The following is a 14,019-nucleotide window of genomic DNA, read 5'->3' on the forward strand; positions in this document are numbered from 1 at the left end:
AATCTAACTAAAGTAACTAATGAATTAAGGGTTAATAGGACATGATTAGGGTTAACTCGGATTTTACAAAGGTTTAACTACCTACTAGGTTCAACTACTAACTTAAGTTAACTAGGGGCGGTTAGACTAGGGTTGACTAAGTGAGATAGGTTAATAACTAACTATAATTAGTTAACTAAGGTTAGTCTCCTAGGGTTAACTAATTATCTAATGACTAGGGTTTACTAACTAAGGTTGCTAGGGTCGGTTGGGATAAGGTAGGGTTAACTAAGGTTATAGGATCGGGTACGTTAATTGACTAACTATGGTTAACTACCTAGGGTTAGTATCCTAACTAAAGTTAGCAAGGGTTGGTTGGGATAAGGTAGGGTTAACTAAGGTTCTAGGATCGGGTAGGTTAATTGACTAACTATGGTTAACTACCTAGGGTTAGTATCCTAACTAAAGTTAACTAGGGTTGGTTAGAGTTAACTAACTAATCACTAACTTAGGTTAATTTCTAACTAAAGGGAGTTGGAGTGGCGGTTGAGGGTATTAATTCAAGTGGGTCCACGCCACCCTCTAAATTGGTTTCTAACTAGGGTTTGTTATGGTTGATACGGGTTGGTTAGTATTAAACTAGGGTTAAGGATTAACTATAGTTAGTAGGGGTCGGTTAGGGTGAAATAACTAGACTATTAACTACCTAGGGTTAGTATCCTAACTAAGGCTAGGGTTAACTAGATGGCGGTTTAGGGTCTTACTTAACTATAGGTAAGGGTTAACTAATTAGGCTGGCTACTAACTATGATTAGTTAGGATTCACTATGGTTAGCTAAGGTAGGGTTAGGTTTAACTAAGGTTAACTAATTAACTAACTAGAGTCGACTAGAGTTAGTTTCTAACTAAGGGGGTTAGTTGGGGAGCTATGGTTAGACTAGGGGGTCGATTATGGATATGGCATTAAATTGCACGTCACCCTAGATGAAAAACTAATTATGCTAATAACTAAATATTACATAATAGCATGAGTAAATACCTAAGTTAATTTCTAAATTAATCTATCTAAGTAAAACCAATAAATAAAATATAAACTAAGGTTACCAAATATCTAATTAGGCCTACACGAATTTACAAAATATAAACTATTACTACCTAATTAATGCTAAGTTAAAAACTAGGAAAGAATTGATTAGGGCTAGTAAATATGAGCAACACGATTTTGGTAGGAGCCAACTCCTCCATATCTACCTTTAAAAACACATTAGGAAAGTATTCATTTCAAAAACCGTCCAACCATTTAAGACCCACACGTTTTTCCAAATTGGCATTAAAAGCACTAACTCTTTTTTAAACCTTTCCAAAATCACATTCCACGAATTTGGCTTGATGTAAAAGAGGCTATAGCATTAAATTCTTGCCTTAATTACTCCTTGGGAAAGCTTTTGATTTCAAAAACCGCCCAGCCCCTTGGCCATACGAATTTCATTCTTTTCATTAAGAGCATTAACTCCCTTTTCTTAAAAATATTTCCCAAAGCATACACACGATTTTGGGTTAGCTTTAAATGCACATTTCAAATTTCAATTCTTGCCCAAAACGTGTAGACACTTTTAGAAAACCCTTTGGAATTCACAAGGGTTTCCAAAAATCGTGTAAACCTCTTAAAAGAATCCTTGGAATTCCAAAGGGTTTCCACATTGGAAAGGGAATTCATTTATGACTGGGCTGGGGAATAGAAATTTCCTTAAAAGCAATTTATGAATTTGGAGGAGTTGGCCTTCTACCAAAAACGAATTTCAAGACAATGACCACGTTACCCCCTTTACTAAAATCTACACTAATTACATACCTAGGCTAAAATAAAATTAATCTCTCTAACTTAATACATATACAAATCAAAAAAAAGGCATAAAGCGGAAAAACGAAATGACTATCTAGCCTATTAAATCCTACACATAAAATTTAAACAATAAAGTAATGCTATACATTAAATTAAATTACTACATTAATACTAAATTAATTCAAACGAAAATTAAAGACTATAGCTATTCTAATGAACACATGCTTACCTTAATTATCAAAACACGTTAACCAAGAATCTATGAACTGCTATCTACCAAACTTTACACTAACAATGAATTGCATAATATCTAATTTGAAATCTACATTAAATTAACAACTAAAAATTATAAACTAAATACTCTAAAAAAAATCTAATTTATATTCTAAATTAATACACGTTAAAACTGGAATTATAAAAACTAAAAAAACATAAAAACTAACTTACTATGTTGTACAGAAAATCAAAACAGAAAAACGCTAGATCAAGAACATAATGCAATCGACTTCCTAAATCTAAAATGAAAATACACCAACAACTAACATTACGACCAGATTAAATCTATTGACATCTAAACAAAAATTAATGAATCTAAACTAATCTAACAATATGCTGAACATGAAATAGAAAACACAAAAATCGAATTCTAACAAACCCCTACAATCGGCTACTAAGAACAAAACAGAAATTCCATTATCTAAATCGACTCTTATGCTAAATAGACATAAATCTACAAAGTAATTTAACTACACAACTAATCTAAATACAGAAAATGCTACAGCTGAATGGAATTAAAACTAAACACCATATAGATTCTATCTAAATCGCTATTCACCAAAATCAATCAAATGGTCTAGAATTCAAAAACGTCAACAACTAGGATAAGACCTACATAATCTAATGCTAATAAGAACGCATTCAAACCTAAATACTAATGGCAGACTAATGGAGAAAACGCAGACATATAGCAGAAATTTTAGATAACACGCACACACCCAAAACATGCCAACGTTGGATGAAAAATATTATTTTTAATAAACCAAACCCCTAAACACACTACGTGCTAGTTTTTGCACGAACAAAAGCTATACTAAGGCTGACGAAAATACAGAAAAACGCAGCACACATAACTCACACACATGATAGGTTTTAACTAGAAGAAAAGATAGAAGAAGACCTACCTCAAGGGCGATCCAAAGACTGAGGGGAAGAAGAAGAGCGGGCTTTGCTTGGCTTCGCACCGTTCGAAACCTCGTTGATGCTGGAAATACACCATGGTACCATGTCCTACAGCTGCAACACGTTGGAAATCCACCGAAGATGAAATGTGAACTGATTCTCGATCGGAGGGCGTAGAAGACCGGATGGAGGTAGAGTCGGCCCTTCTCGTTGGAGTGTTTCACACTTCCAAACGAGAATAGATGTTTTCCACCTCTGCTGCACCTGCAAAACACAGTACACATGGAGATTAGCCAACATGGAAGCTAAAGAAATGAAAAGATTTGAAAGGGAGACAAAGTAGAAGGCTTGGATCTCAAGCTTTTCGCCATGTCTTCAATGGAGATGGAAAGAGGTGAGGGTTGAGAAAGGGGTTGGAGTTATAATTGTTCCCCTAGGGCACAAAAACGAAAGCAAAGACAAGGCAGCCATGGGCGCCCCTCTCCTTTTGACGTTTTGGCTTCTTTGGGCATTTTTACAAAAACAGGTTTAAAAACAAAAGATTTGTTGGGTGCCTCATTTTGCAAGGGGGTTTCAGAAAAGGTTTTATGGAAATGTGAATGGGTTTGGAGCTGGGTGGATTCTATGTAATTTGACCCAAATCCAGGATCCAAATGGGCGTCTGGATCCAAATCTCTCAAATCGGCTCCGATATTTGACCCGTTACACTGTAAATGCCTTAATTCTTTCAAATTAACTCCGATTTCGATGAAATTCGAACCAGAGCTTCCTAACATCATTATGCATCTAAGTGTATGCTCTTAACATATAGATGATGCATTTATGCAGTGAAAACATGTTAAGAAAACATGATATTTATGTATCATCAAATACCCCCATGCTAGAATACTTGCTAGTCCCTAGCAATACACTCTAACATGCAATAAAAATATGGACTACCCAATAATCATGACAGCTCTTATTGAATAAAATAAAATAAACTAAAACTAACTCACTTTCGTAGGAATCACGGTTGCATTTAGCACATGCAATAAGCCCTTTAAACCCCTGGGTTCCCCAGTGGACGAGTAAGGTCTTGTGAGGGTTTGCAGAGATGCTACCCACAAACAACAATGTCATGCATGAATAATTTTTCAGAAATAATAGGTAATTAAGAACTCATTGTAAACATATATTTTATGTAATCTACATTTTCAAAACAAATTCAAAAATTTCTATGCCACCACAGTAAAAATTATTTTTCTTTCACTTCTCTAAACTTGTAATTATTTATGAATTTTCTCAAAAAGTCAAGTATTATCATGTTTTACTCATTTATCCTCACCTGTATATTTTCTGCACAGTAATTCAATAATTATTCTTAAGCATTGAATTTCTCTCTTTAAGCTCATTCTTTTTCTTTTGATATTAAATTTTCACTCTTTTTCATTCTTCTAAATTGAGCACTATTTCGAATATCAAGTCTCATGACCCGTGTAACGAGCTTTAGGTCAGTGACTCCCAGGTCGGTCGACCTTAGGGCACTAGATACAAAGTATCCCTCGGACTTAATTGCTCGAGTCACTAAACCTTCTATTCTAATAGTATACGTATAGTTTTCCTCTTATCATGTGCAATGTCTCTATCCCTTAGGCTTTCTATGCAGTCCATGTTACAAGTTTTCGAGTCGGTGGCTCCCAAACCAGCTGGCTTTAGGGCACCAGGTGTAAAACACCCTTCAGACTCTACTTACTCGAACCACAAAGGCCACAAATATTGACTAGATAAGAAGATGATCTCCTTCGTTATCCATTTCATAAGAGACTTAAACATTTCAACTCGTGTCTGAGTTCTACTACCTGGATTCACGAAGAAATCAACAACTAAATGTAGCTCTATTCTATTAAGCTCATTTTTCAAAAACATAATTCAATTGTTCACTTTTCTCATAAAACAAGCTGTGCATACTTATAATTAAGTGAATCAAAACCTTCTAACATATCAAATACTATCTTTTCTTTAACTATTTCATAAACAACTACTCTATTTAAATCAGATAAGAAAAAAAAAATTACATGGGGCTTATACATTTCTAAATTGTCAGATTATGCAGAAATTCAATCATAAATGCTACAACTTATTCTTAAAGACTTACTTTCATGAGTTTTCAAGCTATCAGACATAAAGAAAAAATTTAAAATTTGTGCATCTAAACCATCCCCCCATGCTTGAATGACATTGTCCCTAGTGGCATACAGAATAATGCAATCATGCAAAGCAGATGCACACTACAGAACAATAAAATGAATAAGGAGAAAGGATTTATATAACCTGATATGCTCAATCCTCTGAAGTTGTCGATTGACTGGACTCTGCACCACCACTATGCATGTACAAATGCATAGTTTTCTGCTCATCTTGTCAATGTTCCACTTCTGAAGACTTCTTCATATCTGGTTACTTGAACTCATACATTGAAGGATTGATTGTTCATACATGTAAACAATGAAATCCAAAAAGAAATTAAAACAAAATTCAAAATAAAACATATAAACAATAACTACTTTATTTCTAATATACATATGATACATTCTAAATTATAATTAATAAAATAAAAGCTCTAATACATAGAATAACTAACTATGTTAGAATTATTCTATCAATGCAAATATTAACCTAAATCTAAATCAGTAAAATAATAAACAAAATAGCAGCTAACCTACGTTAGAATTAAACTATGATAATCAATCTAATCTAAATCAGCAAGTTAGCAATTACTCTATGTTAGACTATGTTAAAATAATCTAATTAATCTATGAAATAAAAGCAATTCTAATCTAAAACACAATATCAATAAATACAGAAAACACTACTATTTTATCTAAGACTCACCTGTTTAAATAATCATTAAAGCATGGGATTCAGTGAATCCTAAGAAAAACAGCATATGTATCCTATATTTTTTTAACTATGTTAATTCTATAAACTAAAACAAATAACTAAACTAAACTAAAACAAATAACTAAACATATTAATAAAATGATATCTCAGAACTATTCAGAATATAATCGCCGTTCCCCGGCAACGACGCCAAAATTTGGTTGTACTTTTGAAGATGCTATTTTTAAAACAATATTCTCAATAAAAAACATGGGAAAATCATCAACCAAAGATATAAAAACCGACTTTCCACCAAAGTGGCGAGTACGGGTCGAATCCACAGGGAACGGGATAATTCTGAAATACTTCTAAAATAACACTTTATTAATCAAACAAAGTTTACAATCTATGTCAATGTTTACAAGTTACATTAAATAACAATCCAACTATGAAAATAAACTACAATAGGCGGCTAAGTCTTCAGCAGGTCTCCAGGGGCAAAATTGTCTTTTCACATCAAGTGCAGTCGCATATCACAATTGAATTTCATCTGTGAACCTGTTCTAACTTAATAACCTACATAATACAAACACAAAGTCAGTAACTAAATCAAGAATTAATCTAAATTACCTCTACAACTATTTCTAAACTATTTCTAAATTAAACTACAGTTAATTTAAATATATAAAACTAAAGTTATACTAACTAAGTGAACTAACTAAGCAAATCAACTCTAATTACTCTAAATACTGTTAATATACTAACTACAATGTTAGAAAACAGTAAAACTACACGAAATCAGACAAATAATTAAAAGACTGTTTTGTCCCTAAAGAATGCAAATGTGGACTCTGACAGCTTTTCGCAAAACGACTGTTTGAGGGGTCAAACAAATTCCAAAATTCATCAAATCACTTCTATTCTATAAAAGACAAATCCAAGAAACTGACACATTTTACAGAAGTGAAAAATACGTTCTGGATCTCCAGAACTAAGCGTTTCAAAATCGGAATAATCTGGGAAATCGCTGGACCCGAAATTTCAAAATCCGAAAAAGCTGTTTTCATAATATGCTTAAAAACCAAAGCAAATCGACTCGGATCGAGTTGAAATTTGGTCTGCAGACAGTTAACATGCAGATAAAGTGAATAGAAAAATAATTTTCAAGAAATTCAAGAAAAATACACATGAAATGACTAGTGCACGATCGGGTAAAAATTAGGGTTTTGGTTTAGTGCACTATTCATCTCTTTGAATCCACTAATGCATTTACACATAAAATCACATGAACTACAGTCCTAAATTACTCCTAAGCTACTGCTAAACTATAGAAAATAATAACAAATAAACTAAATTATAAAATCTAAGAAAAAACCTACATAACTAATATTGATTCTAATTTAAACTACTTGTTAAACCTACTCTAATCTAAACTTACTAACTCACTAACTAACTTAGGTAACTATCTAACCTAAATGACAAATCTAACTAAATCTAACATACTCTAACTAACATGATTTACTAATGAACTAATTAATCTAATGTTAATTCTAACCTAATAAAGCAACCATTAACCTAATACTACAACTAGGGTTAGCCACTAACTATCTAAGATTAGTAGTACGGTTAGGATTAATTAATCTAACTAAAGTAACTAATGAATTAAGGGTTAATAGGACATGATTAGGGTTAACTCGGATTTTACAAAGGTTTAACTACCTACTAGGTTCAACTACTAACTTAAGTTAACTAGGGGCGGTTAGACTAGGGTTGACTAAGTGAGATAGGTTAATAACTAACTATAATTAGTTAACTAAGGTTAGTCTCCTAGGGTTAACTAATTATCTAATGACTAGGGTTTACTAACTAAGGTTGCTAGGGTCGGTTGGGATAAGGTAGGGTTAACTAAGGTTATAGGATCGGGTACGTTAATTGACTAACTATTGTTAACTACCTAGGTAGGGTTAGTATCCTAACTAAAGTTAGCTAGGGTTGGTTGGGATAAGGTAGGGTTAACTAAGGTTCTAGGATCGGGTAGGTTAATTGACTAACTATGGTTAACTACCTAGGGTTAGTATCCTAACTAAAGTTAGCTAGGGTTGGTTAGGGTTAACTAACTAATCACTAACTAAGGTTAATTTCTAACTAAAGGGAGTTGGAGTGGCGGTTGAGGGTATTAATTCAAGTGGGTCCACGCCACCCTCTAAATTGGTTTCTAACTAGGGTTTGTTATGGTTGATACGGGTTGGTTAGTATTAAACTAGGGTTAAGGATTAACTATAGTTAGTAGGGGTCGGTTAGGGTGAAATAACTAGACTATTAACTACCTAGGGTTAGTATCCTAACTAAGGCTAGGGTTAACTAGATGGCGGTTTAGGGTCTTACTTAACTATAGGTAAGGGTTAACTAATTAGGCTGGCTACTAACTATGATTAGTTAGGATTCACTATGGTTAGCTAAGGTAGGGTTAGGTTTAACTAAGGTTAACTAATTAACTAACTAGAGTCGACTAGAGTTAGTTTCTAACTAAGGGGGTTAGTTGGGGAGCTATGGTTAGACTAGGGGGTCGATTATGGATATGGCATTAAATTGCACGTCACCCTAGATGAAAAACCAATTATGCTAATAACTAAATATTACTTAATAGCATGAGTAAATACCTAAGTTAATTTCTAAATTAATCTATCTAAGTAAAACCAATAAATAAAATATAAACTAAGGTTACAACATATCTAATTAGGCCTACACGAATTTACAAAATATAAACTATTACTACCTAATTAATGCTAAGTTAAAAACTAGGAAAGAATTGATTAGGGCTAGTAAATATGAGCAACACGATTTTGGTAGGAGCCAACTCCTCCATATCTACCTTTAAAAACACATTAGGAAAGTATTCATTTCAAAAACCGTCCAACCATTTAAGACCCACACGTTTTTCCAAATTGGCATTAAAAGCACTAACTCTTTTTGAAACCTTTTCAAAATCACATTCCACGAATTTGGCTTGATGTAAAAGAGGCTATAGCATTAAATTCTTGCCTTAATTACTCCTTGGGAAAGCTTTTGATTTCAAAAACCGCCCAGCCCCTTGGCCATACGAATTTCATTCTTTTCATTAAGAGCATTAACTCCCTTTTCTTAAAAATCTTTCCCAAAGCATACACACGATTTTGGGTTAGCTTTAAATGCACATTTCAAATTTCAATTCTTGCCCAAAACATGTAGACACTTTTAGAAAACCCTTTGGAATTCACAAGGGTTTCCAAAAATCGTGTAAACCTTTTTAAAGAATCCTTGGAATTCCAAAGGGTTTCCACATTGGAAAGGGAATTCATTTATGACTGGGCTGGGGAATAGAAATTTCCTTAAAAGCAATTTATGAATTTGGAGGAGTTGGCCTTCTACCAAAAACGAATTTCAAGACAATGATCATGTTACCCCTTGACTAAAATCTACACTAATTACATACCTAGGCTAAAATAAAATTAATCTCACTAACTTAATACATATACAAATCAAACAAAAGGCATAAAGCGGAAAAACGAAATGACTATCTAGCCTATTAAATCCTACACATAAAATTAAAACAATAAAGTAATGCTATACATTAAATTAAATTACTACCTTAATACTAAATTAATCCAAACGAAAATTAAAGACTATAGCTATTCTAATGAACACATGCTTAACTTAATTATCAAAACACGTTAACCAAGAATCTATGAACTGCTATCTACCAAACTTTACACTAACAATGAATTGCATAATATCTAATTTGAAATCTACATTAAATTAACAACTAAAAATTATAAACTAAATACTCTAAACAAAATCTAATGTATATTATAAATTAATACACGTTAAAACTGGAATTGTAAAAACTAAAAAAACATAAAAACTAACTATGCTGTACAGAAAATCAAAACAGAAAAGCGCTAGATCAAGAACATAATGCAATCGACTTCCTAAATCTAAAATGAAAATACACCAACAACTAACATTACGACCAGATTAAATCTATTGACATCTAAACAAAAATTAATGAATCTAAACTAATCTAACAATATGCTGAACATGAAATAGAAAACACAAAAATCGAATTCTAACAAACCCCTACAATTGGCTACTAAGAACAAAACAGAAATTCCATTATCTAAATCGACTCTTATGCTAAATAGACATAAATCTACAAAGTAATTTAACTACACAACTAATCTAAATACAGAAAATGCTACAGCTGAATGGAATTAAAACTAAACACCATTTAGATTCTATCTAAATCGCTATTCACCAAAATCAATCAAATGGTCTAGAATTCAAAAACGTCAACAACTAGGATAAGACCTACATAATCTAATGCTAATAAGAACGCATTCAAACCTAAATACTAATGGCAGACAAATGGAGAAAATGCAGACATATAGCAGAAATTTTAGATAACACGCACACACCCAAAACATGCCAACGTTGGATGAAAAACATTATTTTTAATAAACCAAACCCCTAAACACACTACGTGCTGGTTTTTGCATGAACAAAAGCTATACTAAGGCTGACGAAAATACAGAAAAATGCAGCACACATAACTCACACACATGATAGGTTTTAACTAGAAGAAAAGATAGAAGAAGACCTACCTCAAGGGCGATCCGAAGACTGAGGGGAAGAAGAAGAGCGGACTTTGCTTGGCTTTGCACCGTTCGGAACCTCGTTGATGCTGGAAATACACCATGGTACCATGTCCTACAGCTGCAACACGTTGGAAATCCACCGAAGATGAAATGTGAACCGATTCTCGATCGGGGGGAGTAGAAGACCGAATGGAGGTAGAGTCGGCCCTTCTCGTTGCAGTGTTTCGCACTTCCAAATGAGAATAGATGTTTCCCACCTCTGCTGCACCTGCAAAACACAACACACGTGGAGATTAGCCAACATGGAAGTTAAAGAAATGAAAAGATTTGAAAGGGAGACAAAGTAGAAGGCTTGGATCTCAAGCTTTTCGCCATGTCTTCAATGGAGATGGAAGGACGTGAGGGTTGAGAAGAGGGTTGGAGTTAAAATCGTGCCCTTAGGGCACGAAAACGAAAGCAAAGACAAGGCAGCCATGGGCGCCCTTCTCCTTTTGACGTTTTGGCTTCTTTGGGCATTTTTACAAAAACAGGTTTAAAAACAAAAGATTTGTTGGGCACCTCATTTTGCAGGGGGTTTTCAGAAAAGATTTTATGAAAACGTGAATGGGTTTGGAGCTGGGTGGATTCTATGTAATTTGACCCAAATCCAGGATCCAAATGGGCGTCTGGATCCAAATCTCTCTAATCGGCTCTGATATTTGACCCGTTACACTGTAAATGCCTTAATTCCTTCAAATTAACTCCGATTTCGATGAAATTCGAACCAAAGCTTCCTAACATCATTATGCATCTAAGTGTATTCTCTTAACCTATAGATGATGCATTTATGCAGTGAAAACATGTTAAGAAAACATGATATTTATGCATCATCAAACTTCCCTCTTTCAGACTCATAGCCAACAAGAATGATGAGCAAGAGCAACCACAGAGTAAGTTTCGATCATTATGAATCATAAAGTGCCTTAATTTGGATAACCATTGTCCCAAAATCTGCTTAAAAGAAAGAAACATAGCCTTCCATATACATGCACCTGAAAAGGAATGATATCTACCTAAAGTAAGTTTTGAACTTCTAATAACCACGAATCATAAAATGCCTCGACTTCGAGAGCCATCATCTGAAAGTCAGTTCCAAGGAACAAAGTCATAACCTTCCACACACACATACCTCTGAAAAGGAATCACTACTCCACCAAGATCAAGCAACCACTTCAACCACCAGAATGTAAAAGTGAAACTCTTCTTTACCAACAAGAGGATCCAAAAGAGATAGATGATCAACCCTGACCCTAAATTATTGATGAATCTTCTAAGGACATTTGAATCTTAACGAGAAAGCAAACAAAACACTATGACAGATGAAATGAACAAATATAATCATGAGATCAAATGATTCAAAGTAGCAAATTCACTATAAAACCAAAACTCGACATGTAACAAGCTGTCTAAGTAAATGAATGCAAAGGGTCAGGGATCAAAACGCAAATCAAATCTGGTTAAACATAGATATACAATTTACTGAACATGGGGTGGGGATTTTCTGATATCATCCGATACTGGTAAAAAAAATCACATGCTAAGGGATAAGTAATAGGAAGAAATAGAGAAAAAAAGTGTAGTGAAAGAAAACAAGGGAATGAAATGCAAAATGAGACATCAAAACGCAAAACGATGCAGGGAAAACACACAAAAGATGCAGAAATATAAGAAAAATATATGAAAATCAAAGAAAATAAAATAACAGAATATAGATATGGGGATTAAAATTAACACGAGAACAAGAAATAGGATTCAGAGGCAAGGGAGTGTTGAATCAATTAATACCCAAATTGCTTGTAAAAAAAGAAAAAAAAAATTAAAAGAAAGCGAAACAAATGTCAGAGTCAGATGACTTCCCTTGATGTCGCATATGTATGGATCGATCTTGCTATGAGCAGATCGACCCTCTATGAATGCTTTAATGGATTACCAAAATATAAGAAAGCAGAAAAGAAGCAAACAAAAGAACAAAGAAGAAGAAGGATGCTCACCGCGGTCCCATGCTATATGATCAACCCTTCGTTCAACAGCCAACAGAAAGATCAAAAGATGGGGAAAATGAGGGGAAAAAATGTGATTACTTACCTCTGGTGGCTGGGATAATCGATCGGCTTCCTTCAGCTGATCAGGAGGGTGAAACTAAGACAAGAGGAAGAAGAAAGAGGCAGAAAAGGGTAATGGTGGGGTGAAACGCGATGATTCTGAAGGAAAGAGAAAGGGGGGAAAGGTGGAAACGGATCCTCGTGAAGGAGAAGAAGATGCAATGTGGAGGTGAAGAAGCGATGGTCTGAGGGTTTCCCCTTAACCGGTTTTTAAAGAGGGGGAGGAAGGATCCCGAATGGAGCAGTTAGGGATCGAGGGTGGAAAATGGCGATGGAGGATCGGAGGATGGTGAAGAGAGGAAGAGAATGGAGTTTGAGAGTGGAGACTTCTGTTGCAGATGGACAGAGGAGAGAGAGGTGCGCACATGGGGGTTTGGTGATGGCGGGATGAAGGGGGGAGAGCTCGGCGGTTGGAGGCACATGGGTGCTTCCGGAGGGCGAGGGAGAGGGGCGATCGGCTGGAGTTGCTCTGGAGCAGAAGGTCTTGGTGGTAAAGGGGTTTGGGCGAGAGAAGGGTTCGAGAGGGTTCTCGAAACCCTCAGGTCTTCGTTAAAAAATGAACTTCGGTTTTAAAAGATTTTCAAAGAGCTCCCCCCCCCCTTTTTAAAAGTTCTTCAAAAAAAAAGGTTTTTTAGAAAATATTTTAAAAAAGAAAGTTTTCAACAAATTATTTTTTCCTTTTCTATATATATATTTTTTTATTTTTTGTTCTTTTCTTTCATTTTCTACATTTTTTTTTATATTTTTGAAATGAAATCCTAAAATTTACGAAAAAACAAGGATTTACACTAGTTTTTTTGTATTTTTGAGAAATATTTACAAAAGAAGGGTTTTTCAAGGCTATTTTGAGGAAATTTCTCCAGAAAATGGGTTTGGACCCAAGTTTTGAGAAAATATTCGAATTTTAAACCTCAAATCGAGGAATATAACACGATGGGTCCAAACGGATACTGAACAAAGTGTCTGAGCCTTTTAAAAGTTATTTTGGTAATTTTGAGAATTTAATTTAAAATTGAATGACAATGCTCAGATTTGGATTTTTTATCTAGATCCAGATCCGAAATTGAGTCAGATGTATAAAATGGATTTAATTTCAAAAAAAACTTTGAGAAATAAAATGAAATTTAGATTTAAAAGTGACTCAATTACCCAGAAAATGAGGTCAGGGGCAAAAAGGAAATATTTACAATATTTTGAAAATTTTGGGGTGTTCACAGTGGGTTGTGTTGAAGAGAGTGTTGACACTGAAGATGTAACTGGGATGGTGAGTGAAGCTGGAAATGGTGAATAGTGTGTGGACGGAGGTGAATGTTGTAGGTAGAGGCTACAGAGGTGCAGCCACAGAAGTAGTAGATGGTTGGGAGTTTGGTGGAGATATTGTACA

The sequence above is a fragment of the Nuphar pumila genome, chromosome 5, assembly GCF_984573655.1.
Source record: "Nuphar pumila chromosome 5, dmNupPumi1.hap1.1, whole genome shotgun sequence".
NCBI lineage: Eukaryota > Viridiplantae > Streptophyta > Magnoliopsida > Nymphaeales > Nymphaeaceae > Nuphar > Nuphar pumila.